This window comes from Macaca thibetana, chromosome 14 (genome assembly GCF_024542745.1).
Source record: "Macaca thibetana thibetana isolate TM-01 chromosome 14, ASM2454274v1, whole genome shotgun sequence".
Taxonomy (NCBI): Eukaryota; Metazoa; Chordata; class Mammalia; order Primates; family Cercopithecidae; genus Macaca; species Macaca thibetana.
This window is the reverse complement of record NC_065591.1, coordinates 33,723,251-33,741,402: the sequence shown is the minus strand read 5'-3', so window position 1 is coordinate 33,741,402 and position 18,152 is coordinate 33,723,251. Positions and strand designations below refer to the sequence as shown.

The following is an 18,152-nucleotide window of genomic DNA, read 5'->3' as shown; positions in this document are numbered from 1 at the left end:
CAAAACAAATGAGAAAACACATCACAGTAGCTCTGAGGACAAAAAAGCTTATCAGGCTAGGATAATTTAGAAGAAAACAGTCCAACACAGCATACAATTCTGAGGAAATAACTTTAATTCTGTAAAATGACTGATGTTCACAGTAACAACTCAGAGCCATTAAAAAAAAGCCTTAAAATGTGTTCTGTTTAAGAGAACAAAGATGTACGGTTTTCTAATGAATGAAGTACTCAAAGTAAAACGTCTCAGTTAAAATCAGAATATACAGTGGTTGCCCTTTAGAAGATGAACTGTGATAAAGTGCAGTAACATTATGGGGGCTTTAGATGCGCAACTTTTTTTTCCCGTTTTTTTTTTTGTTTTTTTTTTGTAATGACCTCTCCTTGCGGTAGACTTGCGACTTTCTATGCTAATCCAGTTCTTAGTTAAGAACCAAAAGAATATCTGATTTTTTCTGCAAGCTATTTAGGCATATTTTCACTTAAATGACTGGAACACTCAAGAAAATGTCCTGATTTCATTTTACTTTAAGTTGTAACTGCCAAAGTAGACAGGTTAGTCTAGTTTCTAGCTCCAATTTGCTAAATGGCCTTGTTCAAGTGACTCAATCTCTCTAGTCCTTAGTTTCTTCATCAGTAAAGTGAAGGAGTTATAGAAGGCATGACATATTACTAAATAGAATGAGTGTGCTAACAAAATGAAACAAAGAGTTACTACATTAGGTCCTGTATCTACATCAATAGTATAACTAGATCTATCTGTATGTATTCTATATTTAAACTATCTCAAACTGTATGTCACTTTACTATATATGTAAGGCCTACAATAAAAGAAATGATAATCATTTTAGAATCTTCCCTAACATTTAATACTGTTACTGTCAGGATATAAAGAAATGTATACATGATATGTAACCAGGATATTCTTTAAAACACATTCTCAGCAATGTCATCAAATACTAGAAACAACTCAATGATCTACCAACAGCAGAAAGAATGAATAAATTCTGGCACATTTAATTCAAAGGGATAATACATAACAAAAATGAATGAAATAAAACTACACATAACTACATGGATAACTCTTCAAAACATAATGCTGAGTGAAGGAAGAAAGAATACACGATTCCATAAAGATTAAAAAGAGGCAAAAAAAAAAAAGTAAACATACTGCTTAGGAATACATGTAAAGTGACAAAATTATATTCGAAATTGTATAAATAATTACCATTAAAGTCATGATACTGGTTACCTCTAAAGAAAAGAAAGTATATCAAGAGTTTCTGGGGTGCTAGTAATACTCTATTATTACAAAGATGCTTGCTAAATATTTAATTTATAATTATTCATTGTATTATATATTTATGTTCCTGTATCATATTTTACAATAAAGTTATAATTATATACTTTCTAAAATAATACTAATATATTTTTATAAAAAGGAAGGATTCCTTTCTGCTGTCAACAGTTTCCTTGAATTACATTTCTAATTTTTAATGCAATATTTTAATAATGAAGAAACAAGTTACTATGCCTAATTCTCCACAATCCTAATTAAAAGTGGATTTCAGAGGCTTATTTAATAGCTACAAAATAATACCAGGCCTTTAAATAATACAAGATCAGTTATCCTGCTAGATCTTGGCTTAGCAGCTCCATGTTATTTCTGTCTGTCACTCTTTTCAAGAAAATGCATGCTCATTTAAAAAAAAATTCCAAATGATATTCAGGTAATAATTTGAGGCATGCTGCATTTCAAAAAACACAATAGTTTAGTCCTGAAGTAGGAAGAAACACACTTTTAACCTTCACACATTTTAAAATAATTTTGGGAGCACTTGTGTATGCATACAACATGAAGGTCCATGATAGGCAAGTCACAGACAATACAGATGAAAACCACACTGTGAGTACTAGAAAACATGATAGCTGGATTATAACATAGATATACAATGTCTAACGTAAATTATACTGGGGCAGTTTTATATATTTTCTTTGGAAAAACAAAAGTATAGGGAATGGAAATTATTACAGAACATATAATAATACCAGTAAACTAACTTACATTACAAAAAAAAAAAAAAAACACACAATTTACAAAATCCTCAAAGGTTCACCACCTAGAAGCATCCTTCAGTGTGTTCAGTTATTCCAACTTTTAGATGCCGCTCAACAGGAAGCAATGAAATTTTAAAACAAGACTATCAGTACTTTCATCAGGCTTCAGGTATCAACATGGTGGCAATGGTATAGCACCTTTATAATAGTTGCTTTCATTGCATACTATTGGTTTTTGTGAATGCAGCCAAGGATTCCTCTCCTTAGTGGGTCCAACTAACCAGTTATTTGCCCATCTATTACGTGCCAACTTTACAAAATTACATTGTGTCCAGCAGGGAGCAGCATTACAACAGTCATAAGAGCTAAGTTGAACATGAAACCGACAGAAGAAAAAGGAGGAAAAAGCCCACTTACCATAGGTCTGTCCTATAATTCATTCAATTTTTAGGGAAGTTGCAGGGCTTCCAGAAAAAAAAAAAAAAATTTAAAACATGTCTCAAAGCACAGGTAGGTGATCCATGATTTCAGGAATCCTAAAGCAGGAAATCAAAATTATTTAGAGAAGGCTTTTTTCAACCACATTGAGTTGAATTAGTAGTATATACTATGACTGAATGACAGTTGTAAAGGTGCATCTTCCTCTTAATGGATCCATGAGATCTTGAATTCAGGAATTTGATCACGCTTTTGGAAAAAATGACTTAAAAAAACAGAGAATATTAAAGTCCTTTATCCATCAGAGAATTTAGTTCAAAGAAGAACATAATAGCTAATAGATTATATGAGATCAACCTAGAAAGAACTATGGTCCAAGAGTTAAATGAGTTGACAGGGCAACCATCGACAGTTCATTAAACTCTTCTAGACTCAGATACAGACAGGATGCAAACATTAACTTCTATAGGTCAGCATGAATACCTGAGGTTAATTTTAAGAATAAAAAAGCAGTAGAAAAGCAGAATACAATACTAGTGACATAAGACTAAACTAGATATGTACTGAATATGAGGAATGTGTTTGATACAGTAAAAAAACCCTCGTGATCAGTTATAATATGACAAAGGCAAAACAATACGTTTGATACTGACTTGGATGTCAAAACTGGCCTCATAGTCAACTATAATAATTCTATCTCAGTTTTTATAATTAAGAAAAAAGTTTCATTTTTTATTTTATTTATTTTATATATATATATTTTTTTGAGACAGAGTCTCGCTCTGTCGCCCAGGCTGGAGTGCTGGGGCACGATCTCAGCTCACTGCAAGTTCCGCCTCCCAGGTTCAGGCCATTCTCTCGCCTCAGCCTCCCGGGTAACTGAGACTACAGGCGCCCACCACCACGCCCAGCTAATTTTTTTGTATTTTTAGTAGAGATGGGGTTTCACCGTGTTAGCCAGGATGCTCTTGATTTCCTGACCTCGTGATCTGCCCGCCTCGGCCTCTCAAAGTGCTGGGATTACAGGCGTGAGCCACCGAGCCCAGCCAAAAATTTTTAGTTTTATTTGGAATGTTAAAGTTTGCTTTGTGTGAGTTTGTGTGTGACTTTTCAGTGTCTACCATAAAAAACAAATTTTTGCCTTTAAAACAATATATGCATATTCACTTTTAAATACACATAATTGCATATATCTAAATATACAATATCACATATCAACATATTATTAATATACAAATAATATAACATTTACTTGAAATTTAATTAATATGTAAAATGGTTCCTATTTTCTAACAAAATGACATAAGCAGTTTGCCTTGGGCAAATGATATAAAGAACATGGTTTCACTCTAATAATTACCATCAATTTGACTGAAGCTGAAAGAAACTCTGATATATTAATCTTCTACCCGTTAGCAGTAAACTATTAGTTGCATTACTTATCATCTTTTTGCTCTCCTTAGTCTTATCTCTTGCCTTCGCTTTTACACATTTCACTTTTCTGATAATTCATTTCTGCCAATCTATCTTCCTCCTCTTTTGTAATGCATTTCTGTAACAATCCAAATTTTTAATTCAATCTCCTCTCTTTATGACACTACCACTTTTTTTTTTCTTTTATCCTGGTACCTTTAAAAATTAGTTTTCTCCTGTAACAATAGTCTGTTTAAATATATCATTTCATCCACTTACAAGCACCATGCTTGATCTTAAAAATCTTAACAATCTCACATAATTGGAAGACACAACTAAATACACTTAAATTATATTTGTTATTCATAAAAATTTTTCCTCTGAGTTATTTAAGAACTTGCTAAATGTTTTTAAATTTGATCTTGAAACATGCAAAAATTTCAAGGAAATCTAATTTCACACAATCATTCCAAAAAATTGGAGACAACCACTATTCTAATAAAGAAATAATTTAGGATCTTACTACATTGATGTGAATAAATATTGAGTAACCAACTTCTCTAAATCAACAGAACTTTAGAGCTATTTATTCATATACATGTGGGCATGTAATGTACAATATCCACATTAAAAGCACAGGCACATGCCTGTAATCCCAGCACTTTGGGAGGCCGAGGAGGGTGGATCACGAGGTCAAGAGATCAAGATCATCCTGGCAACATGGTGAAACCCTGTCTCTACTAAGAATACAAAAATTAGTCAGGCATGGTGGGGTGCACCTGTAATCCCAGCTACTCGGGAGGCTGAGGTAAAAGAATCACTTGAACCCAGGAGGCGGAGGTTGCAGTGAGCCGAGATCATACCATTGCACTCCAGCCTGGTGACAGAGCGAGACTCCAGTTAAAAAAAACAAAACAAAACAAAAAGCGGTACATTAAACCCCCTACTTCTAATATATATTATAAAGTCTGAGAAGAAAAGTGATTTTCCTGTTCAGCAGTCTCTAACATAAACATTAAAGGTATTAGTAGGTTGTAAAATAATGTCATAATTATTCACAAGCTTTGAAATTTTTTAATATTTGTACATAGATTATACAACACCATTTATAATATAATTACCTAGAAAGAGACTATAGTGAGTTGAGACATGTTCCCCCTTCCTTCCTCCCCTACCCAAATTCATGTTCACCTGGAACCTCAGAACATGACCTTATCTGGAAAAAGGGTCTTTGCAGATGTAATTAAGGACCAATGTGAGATCATACTAGATTAGAAAGGGTCCTAAATCCAATGAGAATGTCCTCATTAGAGACAGAAAAGGACACAGGAAGACACAGAGAAAAGAACAACATGAAAATGAAGTCAGCCTAGAGTTACACTGCCTCAGGGCAAGGAATAAAATGCCACCAGAAGCTGTAGAAGCAAAGAAGAATGCCCCCCTAGAGTTTTCATAATAAACATGGCCCTGCTGACAACCTGACTTCATATTTTTGACCTCCAAAATTGTGAGACAATTAATCTTTGTGTGTTAAGTCACCAAGTTTTTGTTCATTTGTTATGGTAATTTTAGAGAACATAGATTTTCATACCAAAAACTGGAGTGTTGCTGTAATAGATACCTAAAAATAGAAAAACAGAAAAAGCCTAGCTTGCCTTGAAGAAATTTTTGGTAGAAAAAGAAATCTTAAGAAAACTCTGCTGAGGGCTCAGAAGGAAGACAAGAGGTAAAGAAAACTTCTATCACCTTAAAGAATACATATATTATCATCAACAGAATGTTGACAGAAATAGGAACATTAAAAAGGTTTCTGATGAAATCTCAAGAAGGAAATGGTATTGGAAACATCGTATTGGAAAGTAAAGAAAAAGCAGTCCTTGTTGTAAAGTGGCAGAAAACTTGGCTGAAATGGGTTCTACTATGCAGCAAAAAGTAGAATTTGGTAAGCAATTAATTTGAATACGTAGCTGAGGAGATTTCCAAAGTGTTAAAGGCGTAGACTGTTTTCTCCGGGCTGCTTATAGTAAAATGTGAGGGAAAAGAGATAAATTGAGGAAGAAATTGTTAAGCAAAGAAAAACCTATGATTTGGAGATTTCTTAACCTATTTAAATTGTAAAAGATGCTAAAAGCAAGCTCTGGAGAAGGGCCAAGGATGTGGCTGAAAAATCTTTTCTGAAGAGATTAGGTATGTGACAAATAGGTCCAATCAATCTTTTCAGCAGAAGCTAGGAAAAGAGATGAGGTTATCCAGGAAGGATCTTTGAAGAATTCCCTTATAATGGCAGAGATCCTCTAGATATACATGGGAGACCCACACATTTTAAAATATTCAGTAAACCATGCTACAAACACATGTGCTGTCACCCAGGCTTTGCTGTTCTGTCTATAAAGAACAGGCAGAGTAGATTTAGTATAATTCTTAAGGGTCTTGGGATTTTCATAATGGTAAATGAGCACTGGCTTCAACTTAAAGTCACCAGTTGCCATTATCCCCTTAGGAGAGTGAGTCTGTCCTGTGAAGCTTCAAAGCCAGGCATTGACTTCTCTCCAGCTATGAAAAGTCCTAGATAGCATCTGCTTCCAACAGAAGGCTGTTTAATCTACATTGAAAATGTGTTACTTCGTGTACACACCTATATCAACTATCTTTGCTAGATACAGGTAACTCCCTGCAGCTCGCCACACACTTATGTTATGGCTTCTTTCCTTAAACCTCATTAACACAAATCTTTCAAATGTTCTTCTGTAGCTTCCTCACCTCTCTCAGCCTTCATAGAATTGAAAAGAAACAGGATCTTACTCTGGATTAGGCTTTCAATCTGCTATCTTTCAAATGTTCTTCTACTGCTTCCTCACCTCTCTGAGCATTCATAGAATTGAAAAGAAACAGGATCTTACTCTGGATTAGGCTTTGACTTGAAGGAACACTGTGGCTGGTTTGATCCATTAAGACAACTAAAACTTTCTCTGCATCAGCAATAAGGTCGTTTCTCTTTCTTATCATTCATGAGTTTATGAACTTTTCCTATTGCATTCATAGCTTAACTGTTTGGCAAGAGGCCTACCTCTTGGCCTGTCTCAGCTTTCAACAAGCCTTCCTTGGTGAGCTCAATCATTTCTAGCTTTTGATTTAAAGTGACAAATATGCAATGCTTTCTTTCACTTGAACACTTAAAGACCACTTTAAAAATCACTGCATGGTTAATTGTCCTAATTTCAATATTGTTATGTCTCAGTGACACAATGAAGTGAATAGGGAGTGAATTGGAAGGCCAGCGAAGGAGAGATGGGGGAACAGCTGGTTGACAGAATAGTCAGCACACATACAGTTACTGATTAAGTTTACATTCTTATATAGGCACAGTTTCTGGTGCCTCAAAACAATTACAATAGCAACATCAAAGATCCTGATCATAGATAACCATCACAGATACAATAATGAAGAGAAAGTTTGAAATACTGCAAGAATTATCAAAATGTGACACAGACACACAAAGTGAGCATGTATACCACAGGAAAAATGGCACCAACAGACTTGCTAATTGCAGGGTTGTCACAAATCTTCAATTTGTAAAAAATGCAGTTCTTCAAAGCTCGATACAGTGAAGCACAAATAAGATGATGCATACCTGTAGTTTGTCTATAAAAAATGTTAAGGGACCCTGAAAAGCTAAAATAATTGTATTACTCCATTTTCATGCTGTTATAAAGAACTGCCCAAGACTGGGTAATTTATAAAGAACAGAGGTTTAATTGACTCACAGTTCTGCAGGGCTTGGGAGGCTTCAGGAAACTTACAATCATGGTGGAAGAAGCAGCAAATGCATCCTTCTTCACATGGTGGCAGGAAGGAGAAGTGCTGAGCAAAGAGGGGAAAGCCCCTTATGAAACCATCAGATCTCAGGAGAACTCACTCACTATCACAAGAACAGTATGGGAGTAACTACCCCCATGATTCAATTACCTCCTACCAATTCCCTTGCATGGTATGTAAGGATTATGGAAACTACAATTCAAGATGACATATGGGTGGGGGCATAATCAACCCATATCATTCCACCCCTAGCCCTGCCCAAATTTCATGTCCTCACATTTCAAAGCACAATCATGCCTTTCCAACAGTTCCCTAAAATCTTAGCTCGTTCCAGAATTAACCCAAAAGTCCAAGTCCAAAGTCTCATTTGAGACAAGGCAAGTCCCTTCCACCTAAGAGCCTGCAAAATCAAAAGCAAATTAGTTACTTCCTAGATACAATGGGGGTACAAGCATTGGGTAACTACACCCATTCCAAATGGGAGAAATTGCCCAAAACAAAGGGGCTATGGGCCCCATGCAAGTCCACAATCCAATAGAGAAGACTTTAAACCTTAACATTCCAAAATAATCTCCTTTGACTCCATGTCTCACATCCAGGTCACACTGATGCAAAAGGTGGGCTCCCAAGGCCTTGGGCAACTCCGCCTCTATGGCTTTGCAGGGTACAGCTCCCCTCCTGGCTGCTTTCATGGGCTGGCTTTGAGTGTCTGCAGCTTTTCCAGGTGCACAGTGCAAGTTGTAAGTGCATCTACCATTCCGGGATCTGGAGGACCATGGGCCACTTCTCACAGCTCCACCAGGCCGTGCCTGTGGGGACTCTGTGTGGGGGCTTCAACTCCACATTTCCCTTCCTCATTGCTCTAGCAGAGGTTCTCCATGAGTGCTCTACCCCTGCAGCAGACTTCTGCCTGGACATCCAGGCATTTCCATATATCCTCAGAAATCTAGGAGGAGGTTCCCACACCTCAATTATTGACTTCTGTGCACCCACAGGCCCAACACCACATGGAAGCCACCATGGCTTGGGGCTTGCACCCTCTGAAGCAATGGCCCAAGCTGTACATTTGACCCTTTAAGTCATGGCTGGAGCTGACACAGCTGGGATGCAGGACACCATGCCCCAGGACTGCACAGAACAGGGGTAACCCTGGGCCCTGCCCAGGAAACCATTTTTTCCTTCTAGAGGCCTGTGATGAAAGGGCTGCCATGAAGGTCTCTGACACGTCCTAGAGGCATTTTCCCCATTGTCTTGGTGATTAACATTGGGATCCTTGTTACTTATGCAAATTTCTGTAGCTGTCTTGAATTTCTCCCCAGAAAATGGGTTTTTCTTTTCTATCACATAGTCAGGCTGCAAATTTTCCAAACTTTCTTTTTATTTATTTATTTTTTTTGAGACGTAGTCTTGCTCTGTCCCCCAGACTGGAGTGCAGTGGTGCAATCTAGGCTCACCGCAAGCTCTGCCTCCCGGATTTACTCATGCCATTCTCCTGCCTCAGCCTCCTGAGCAGCTGGGACTACAGGTGCCCACCACCACACCCGGCTAATTTTTTGTATTTTTAGTAGAGACAGGGTTTCATCGAGTTAGCCAGGATGGTCTCGATCTCCTGACCTCGACATCCACCTACCTTGGCCTCCCAAAGTGCTGGGATTACAAGCGTGAGCCACCACGCCCAGCCCAAATTTTCCAAACTTTTATGCTCCGTTTCCTCTTTAATACTTTACCACTTAGAAATTTCTTCCACCAGATATCCTAAATCATCTCTTTCAAGTTCAAAGTTCCACAGATCTCCAGGGTAGTGGCAAAATGCCATCAGTCTCTTTGCTAAAGCACAGCAGAGTTACCTTTGCTCCAATTCCTAATAAGTTGCTCATCTCCATCTAAGACCACCTCAGCCATTGACTTCATTGTCCATATCACTATCAGCATTCTGGTCAAAGCCATTCAACAAGTCTCTAGGAAGTTCCAAACTTTCCCACATCTTCCTGTCTTCTGAGCCTTCCAAGTCTCTAGGAAGTTCCAAACTTTCCTACATTTTCCTGTCTTCTGAGCCCTCGAAATTGTTCCAACCTCTGCCTGTTACCCAGTTCCAAAGTCACTTCCACGTTGTCGGGTATCCATATAGCAGTGCCCCACTCCCTGAGTACCAAATTACTGTATTATTCCATTCTCATGCTAGTCTTGGGCATGCACAAAGAACAGCCTGAGACTGGGTAATTTATAAAGAAAAGAGGTTTAGTTGACTTACAGTTCTGAAGGGCTGGGAAGGCCTCAGGAAACTTACAATCATGGCAAAAGGACTTACACACACTGATTTCAAATGTTGATATTATTATTGTAAGCCCTGAGTCAAAATTTAGTACAAAGTTATAGTAAGCAAAAACATGTGGTACTGGTATAATGACAGATCTATAGACCAATGGAATAGAACAAAGAGCACAGAAATAATGTTGATATAAATGGTCAAATGATTTTTGACAAGGGTGCCAAGACCATTTAATGGGGAAAAGGCAGTCTTTTCAACACATGGTATTGAGAAAACTAGGTATCAACATAAAGAAGAATGAAGTTGGACTTTTTGTCTTACACCATATAAAATTAACTCAAAATAGATCAAAAACCTAAATGGAAGAGCTAAAACTATACAACTCTTGATTGGCCATGATTCGCTGGATATGGCAACAAAAACACAGGCCACAAAAGAAATAAAAATATATAAACTGGACTTACTCAAATTAAAAACTTTTGAGCATCAAAAAATACTATCACAAGGAGAAAGTATTTGCATATCATACATCTAATTAAAGGTCAAAGTCTAGAATATATAAAGAACTCCTATAACTCAAAACCCCCCAAAAAACAAAACAAAGCCATTACTCAATTCAAAACCGGCAAAGGTTTTCAAAAGACATCTCTCCAGACAAAGTATACGAATGGCCAATAAGCACATGAAAAGATGTTAAACATCCCTAGTCATTAGGGAAATGCACATCAAAACCACAATAAGATATCACATCATATGCATTAGGATGACTATTATCAAAAAAACAGAAAATAACAAATGTTGGTAAGGATGTGGTGAAATTGTAACCCTTCCGCACTCCTGGTGGGAATGCAAAATGGTACAGCCAATCTGGAAAACAGTTTGGTGATACCTTAAAAAGTTAGTAATAGAATTTTCATATAATCCAGTAATTCTACTGTACGGTATATACCCAAAGGAAATGAAAACAGATATTCAAACAGGTAATTCCATGCCAATGTTCAGTGTAGCACAATTTACAATAGCCAAAGGTAGAAACAACCTAAGGGTCTATCAACAGATGAATGGATAAACAAACTGTGATGCGTGTGTGTGTGTGTATATTATAAATATGTTATCTTATATGTTATAATTTAAATATGTAATCTGATATATGATAATCATATATTATAATAGATAATCCTACATATACTACATTATATAATCTGTACAATTTCATATGAGTATATATGATGTTATATCATATATCTGATATCATGTATGATCTTATATATTACATAATATAATATTATATGATATATATTATATCATCTGTTATATAATCTATGACAATCTTATATATGATAATCTTATATAACATTGTATATGTTATAGATATGTATTATATATTATATATATACACACAGATGGTCCCTGACTTAGTAGTGGTTTCACTTATGATTTTCAACCTTATAATGGGTTTATCAGGGTATTAAATACATTTTCAACTTGTAGTATTTTCAACTTAAAATGGGTTTACCAGGACATAACTCTATCATAAGTCAAAGGGCATCTGCAATAGATTATTCAGCCATAAAAAAATGAGGTTCTAATATATGACAGAAAATACATGAACTTTGAAAAACATTATGCTAAGTGAAAACTATTATGCAAATATTAACAAAGGAATATTGTATAATTCCACTTATATGAGGAGATTATAATAAGTTGGCAAACTTACTATGCTTATCTACTGAGATAATTATAAAGATATTATACTTATCTTAAAAAGATATTATACTTATCTACTGAGAGTAGAACACAGACACAGGTTATCAGGGGTTGAAACAAGAGAGTATAAAAAGTTACTGCTTCTTGGGTACAATATATCTTTTCTTTTTTTTTTTGAGATGGGAGTCTCGCTCTGTCGCCAGGCTGGAGTGCAGTGGCACGATCTCGGCTCACTGCAACCACTGCCTCCCAGGTTCAAGCAATTCTCCTGCCTCAGCCTCCCAAGTAGCTGGGACTATAGGCGCGCGCCACTACATCCAGCTAATTTTTGTGTTTTTAGTAGAGACGGGGTTTCAGCATGTTGGCCAGGATGGTCTCAATCTCTTGACCGTGTGATCCACCCTACTCAGCCTCCCAGAGTGCTGGGATTACAGGCGTGATGATGAATACGTTTTGGAAATAGTGGCAATGATTATACAACACTGTAAGTACTCTTAATGTGACTTCACTGTATACTTAAAAATGATGAAAGTAGTGAATTTTATGTTATGTATATTTTTATCACACATACACAAATTTTTTTAAAGGGCTCAAGACCTTGGGCCAGTGCAGAGGGCAGACACAAATACTTCAGTTAGAGAATCAAAACTGGGCTACTGATAAGCAGTAAAGTGAACATATTCTAATGCTCAGTGAGAGAAAAATGATCATCATATATGATGATAATCTATTAATTTTCATGTGAGTTGATTTAGGAAATGTTAATAGAAAAAACATAATTTGCTTTATATTTTTAAAAAATTCAACCTTAGAATACCAAATGGACTATAAAATTATTTTCAAATCTTTCATTTTGACTAATGGAAAAATTGTAATATCAAATGACCTTTAATGTTATTCTTTGAACCTTTCACTTTGGGGAATAAAAAATATAATAAGCAAAACTATAAAATTAAAATTCTAAAGATCTTAAGAAGCAAATATTTTTAAATTACAAAGGATTCTGTTTCAGCACTGGACAACACTGTTATAAAGTTCTTTAATCTGGGTTGAAACTGAAATTTCTATGCCCTGGAGAAACAGAGAGGTCTAATTTTTTTTGACAGGATTAAGACAGGTCTTATGAAACTCAAAATCTTTCACCTCCCAGCTACATATGTCCCAGTTACTACCTCAATTGCTTTCCCATTACTTTTTCTCACTATATTAATCACTCTGAATATATACCCATTTTAGTAGGGCTAATATGCTTCATGTTTTATGCTAATATCCATAAACTGGCTACATAAAAAGCTACCTTGAGGAGGAAACTAAGGCTGTATTTGGAATGAAGTGGAAAATAGTGGATAAGAGTATGAATTGTGTAGTCAGACAGCCTAGCTCTATTGTGAATCCTAGACACTCCACTTACGAGCTTTCTGACTTACATAGAACAAGTTACTTATCCCCCTTTTTCTTTTTTTTGAGATGGAGTCTGGCTGCTCTGTCGCCCAGGCTGGAGTGAAGTAGCGCGACGTCTGCTCACTGTAAGCTCCCCCTCCCGGGTTCACGCCACTCTCCTGCCTCAGCCTCCCGAGTAGCTGGGACTACAGGCGCCTGCCACCACGCCTGGCTAATTTTTTGTATTTTTAGTAGAGACAGGATTTCACCATGTTAGCCAGGATGGTCTTGATCTCCTGACCTTGTGATCCACCCTCCTCAGCCTCCCAAGGTGCTGGGATTACAGGCGTCAGCCACCACGCCCGGCAAGTTACTTATCCTTTATGTGACTCCGTTAATTTCTGAACACACTCATCTATAAAATGTGTGAGGATTAAATAATATATATAAAGCATTCACAACATTACAGAGACTACAACAGGCATTCAACAAAAACATTACTTAATATCATTAGTCACCAATACATCCATGGATAGAGGAGTGGAGATACTGAAGAAGACACTAAAGAAGATACTTTACATTTCAGTTTTACCATGTGCCTTTTGATTCAAATATCATGCCTAAATGGAATTCTAGTTCAAAACTACAGATAAATTTACTGCTACCCTCTTCAAACATTACACTGAGGGCCGGGAGAGGTGGCTCTCGCCTGTAATCCCGGCACTTTGGGAGGCCAAGGCGGGCGGATCACGAGGTCAGAAGATCGAGACCATCCTGGCTAACATGGTGAAACCCCATCTCTACTAAAAATATAAAAATACTAGCCAGGCATGGTGGCAGGCGCCTGTAGTCCCAGCTACTCAGGAGGCTGAGGCAGGTGAATGGCGTGAACCCAGGAGGTGGAGCTTACAGTGAGCTGAGATCACGCCACAGTACTTCAGCCTGGACGACAGAGCAAGACTCCGTCTCAAAAAGAAAAGAACAACAACAACAACAACAAAACAACAAGTTATACTGAAACAATAGTACGTTTTAAAAAATAAAAAGAAACGCTGAGAAAAGGAGTGAAAGGCACACTACAGATTTTCAAGAATTTCTGGAAGACCGGGCATATAAAATCATAGTGATAGGTTGAAAAGAATGGACTGAATGACAGTCCAGACATAGTTAGCAAAGTATAGTTCACAGGGCAAATCTCCCAGCCCATCACATGCTTTTGCATTTTTTAAATGACTGAAAGAATAAAGAAACAGCATATATTTTGTAACATGTGAAAACTACATGAAATTCAAATTTCAGTGTCCACAAAGTGTTATTTAAACACAGTCATACTCATTTGTTAGTGTTATTTCTGGCTACTTTCCCATGGCAGAGTTAAGAGGTCATATTACCTGCAAAACCTAAAATATTTACCATCTGGTCCCAGAATATGTATGCCCATCCCTAGCCAAGCACAAACACAGGAATGCTTCAGGAAGATGAGACGTTTCTTCCTGTGACTCCAAAGGGGTTCTCAGCTAAATCAGCAGTTCTGGAGGCTGATTAAACAAATAAATAAGTAAAAAAAATATAATCTGCCTGAGAAGAATTTGGTCTCCAAGTATGGAGGTTGGAGAGCTAGGTTAGGGGCCTCCTTATCTAGCTATTAGAGAAGGACTGGTCTGTGTACTTGCTCCTTGATTATACACATTGAAACAAAGCACACCAATAAATTAAGTCCTACCAACCCACAAGAAAATTGGTCAGTCTTTTTTTTTTTCATTTAGGCTAAAGATTTGATGGGAAATAGAGAAAGAGAAAACCCACTCCAGTTACTATATTATTCCACTGGTCCTTTACTTATCAACATGAATAAACAGCCAACATTTAAGGAAACCATGAGCATGAGAAAGAAGGTCCATAATGAAAATAACTAATCTGAATAAGCAACCCTGGAGAAATCAGAGGTAATTCAAGGAGGAAAAAAAAAATTCTATGTCTCTGTAAAACAAGAAACATATAATTAAAAGAACAGAGTTTAACATAAAATATATGCCTGTCCTTTACCATCTTCTCCCATTCACAAAAAATAGAAAAGGCGGAGAAAAAGTTGAAGAGGAACAATCCAAAGGAGTATAATCTTCCTAAACTTTCAGGAAAAGACACTCCTGTCTCCTCTCCAAAAATCTATTACATACACACACACACATACACATATACACACACATATACACACACTCCCCAAAAGGAGGGTGTTGAAAGGACACAGGGAACACAGGGCAAATGAAATAAAAATACATAGAGCTGTAGACCCCTTTTTTTTTTTTTAAATCTAGAGCAGAGGTTGCCAAACTAGGGCCCATGAGTCAAATTCTGCAGACTCTGTTTTGGCAAATAAAGTCTTACTGGGACACAGTTGGGCTCCTTCATTTACACATTATCTGTGACTGTTCTTGTGCTCTCACAACAGAGTTGAAAAGTTGTAATAGAGACCATATGGCCCACAAGGCCTAAAATATTTACTATTTGGTCTTTTATAGAAAAAGGTTGCCAAAGCTTGATCTAGAGCTGTGTGATTTAATATAGTACAAACTAGCCATATGTAGCTGTTTAAATAAATAACTTAAAATAACTAAAATTAAATAAGATTAAAATTCAGTTCCTCTGTCACATCAGTCACATTTTAAGTACTCTATAATCATACATGTTTAATGACTATTGTACTGGATAATGTAGATACAGAATATTTCCATCAACATAGTAGGTTCTACTGGACAGGGCTCATCTGGATATTACAATAGATTATCATAACTGCATTTTAATTATTGCTTTAACAATTGCTACACTGAAAAAACATACCTAAGGGCTACAGCCTGAATGTGTCCCCCAAAAACCATGTGTTGGAAATTTAATTCCCAGTGCAGTAGTGTTGAGAGATGAGGCCAAATAGGAGGTGGTTAGGTCTGAGGGCTCCACCCTCATGAATGGATTAATGCAAATTATAAATGGGATTGAGGCTAAGAGTTGACTCTTGTTCTGTCTTGCCCTCTCTTGGGCCCCTCCACTATGTGATAACACAGCAAAGACACCCTCGCCAGATACCAGCCCCTCAATCTTGGACTTCCTAGTTTCCTGAATTGTGAGCCAATAAATTTCTGTTCATTACAAATGACCCAGTCTCAGGTAGTCTGTTACAGCAGCACAGAACGGAATAAGGCACTCAGAGAAGCAGGAAGAAGAAATACATTCAGAAAAAGACAGAAATTAGGGGTTTTAGAAATGAAAATAATGGCCAAGTATGGTGGCTCATGCGTGTAATCCCAGAACTTGGGGAGGCCAAGGCAGGTGAATCACTCGAGGCCAGAAGTTGGAGCCCAGCCTGGCCAAAACAGTGAAACCCCATCTCTATAAATAAATAAATAAATAAATAAATAAATAAATAAATAGCTGGACATGGTAACACATGCTTGTAATCCCAGCTATTTGGGAGGCTGAGGCATGAGAATTACTTGAACCCGGGAGGTAAGGGTTACAGTGAGCCAAGATCATGCCACTGAACTCCAGTCTGGGCAACAGAGTAAGACTCTGTATCAAAAAAAAGAAAGAAAGAAATGAAAATAACTAATGCATAAATCAAATACCTTGGTGTATGAAAATACCACTGAAACAGATATCTTTAAAGTCCTTTAAAGTCCTTCAAAGTCAGAGAGAAAAAATGCGAACTGAGAGAAAATTCAAAGATGTAGTACTACAAATGAGAAACTAAATTTGAACATAGATGTGGAATAGATTATAATTTAAGGCTGAGAACGTAATGAATGCTATCACATTTGAAAGTAATAATAAAGTTTCCTAAGAAAACAAATTCAAAAAGAGGTAGAATAATTATATAGAACAAGAGGCACTAGTAATTTTATAAATTGTGTAATAAACGGATCCAATTTGGTTCTGAGTTAATGAAAATAGTGTTTGCTAGGATATCTAACTTTCATCTTATCCTGCAAGAAACTCATCAAAACATACTTCATATCCAGACAAACTCAGAAACAGTAGTCAAAATAATAAATTTCACTCTAACACTACCCATTGGTTCAGGATTTATTTATTTCTTTAGAGAGGAGCTTCAGGAGCCTGTGGGACCCTTCAGGCAAAATCAGTAGATGCGATTTTTTCATATGGAATAGTTTTAAATACCTGGCCCACTCCCAGGCTTCCATAATTATTCAAACTGAAGGGAAATTGATCACATCTCGGTAGAAATGTCCACGATAATTAGAACATCACACACGCTTTGATTAACACAGTAGCTTTATGTCTATGAGACTCTGGTTGACACGTAAAAGGAACACCAGTCAGCCGTTATTTAATTCCTCATGTTGGCTACATGCAAATATGAAGAAAAGTCCCAAACCGAATGATACACAAATGTTGGGCCATTCTCTGAAATTTCTTTTTCTTTTTTTGCTGAAAATTTTAACGTTTTTGTGTTGATCATTAAATACATCTTGTTTGCCTTTATTTTTTCTTGTAGATAGATTTACTTGACAAATCTCCTTGAACTAAAACCCTTGGACACACTTACCCTATTACACTGCACATTCTAAGACATGACTATACAATGGCTTTTTAAGTTTTAATTCAAATACCCCAGTTTTCCATTTATACTTTAAAATCCACTAAAATTATGATGAATACAACTACTCATTTGCCCTGATCAGTCCCAGCTTACTCCTGCTTTCCTGGCATCCAATATAATTCAGTATTTCAGTACTTTCAAAAGTGTCCTAAATAATTCACGGACTAAAGAGAAAATCAAAACAAAAATTAGTAAATATTTTGAAATAAATGATGAAAACATAAAATGCCATAAGTTATAGGAGCAGCTAGTGCACACCCTTAACTACATACAGTCTATTAGAAAAGGCAAAAAAAAATCAATAAATTAAGCTTTTAGTATAAGAAGGAGAAACAAAACCTCAGCAAAACAAAGGAATGTAGAAGGAAACAAATGATAAATAAATAGTAACTGATTAAATAGAAAGCAGAAAGTAAAGACTTAGAAAAACCAATAAAGCCAAATTTGAGGTTTTTTA

At 36.5% G+C, this 18,152-nt stretch overlaps 1 protein-coding gene across 7 annotated transcripts in view; it reads right to left on the bottom strand.

Moving 5' to 3' along the window:
- Positions 1 to 18,152, bottom strand: part of IMMP1L (inner mitochondrial membrane peptidase subunit 1) — a 101,440-nt gene that overhangs the window by 59,590 nt on the left and 23,698 nt on the right. For 2 of the 7 annotated variants that reach the window (XM_050759067.1, XM_050759066.1), the window contains exons 2-3: positions 7,673 to 7,769; positions 2,475 to 2,593 (exon numbers count right to left, since the gene is read on the bottom strand). The exons of 2 other annotated variants lie outside the window; for them this stretch is intronic. The gene's annotated coding sequence lies outside the window, so the exon portion shown is untranslated. The remainder of the gene's footprint in view (positions 1 to 2,474; positions 2,594 to 7,672; positions 7,770 to 18,152) is intronic. 3 more of the 7 variants (XM_050759069.1, XM_050759068.1, XM_050759070.1) reach the window with 3 other exon arrangements.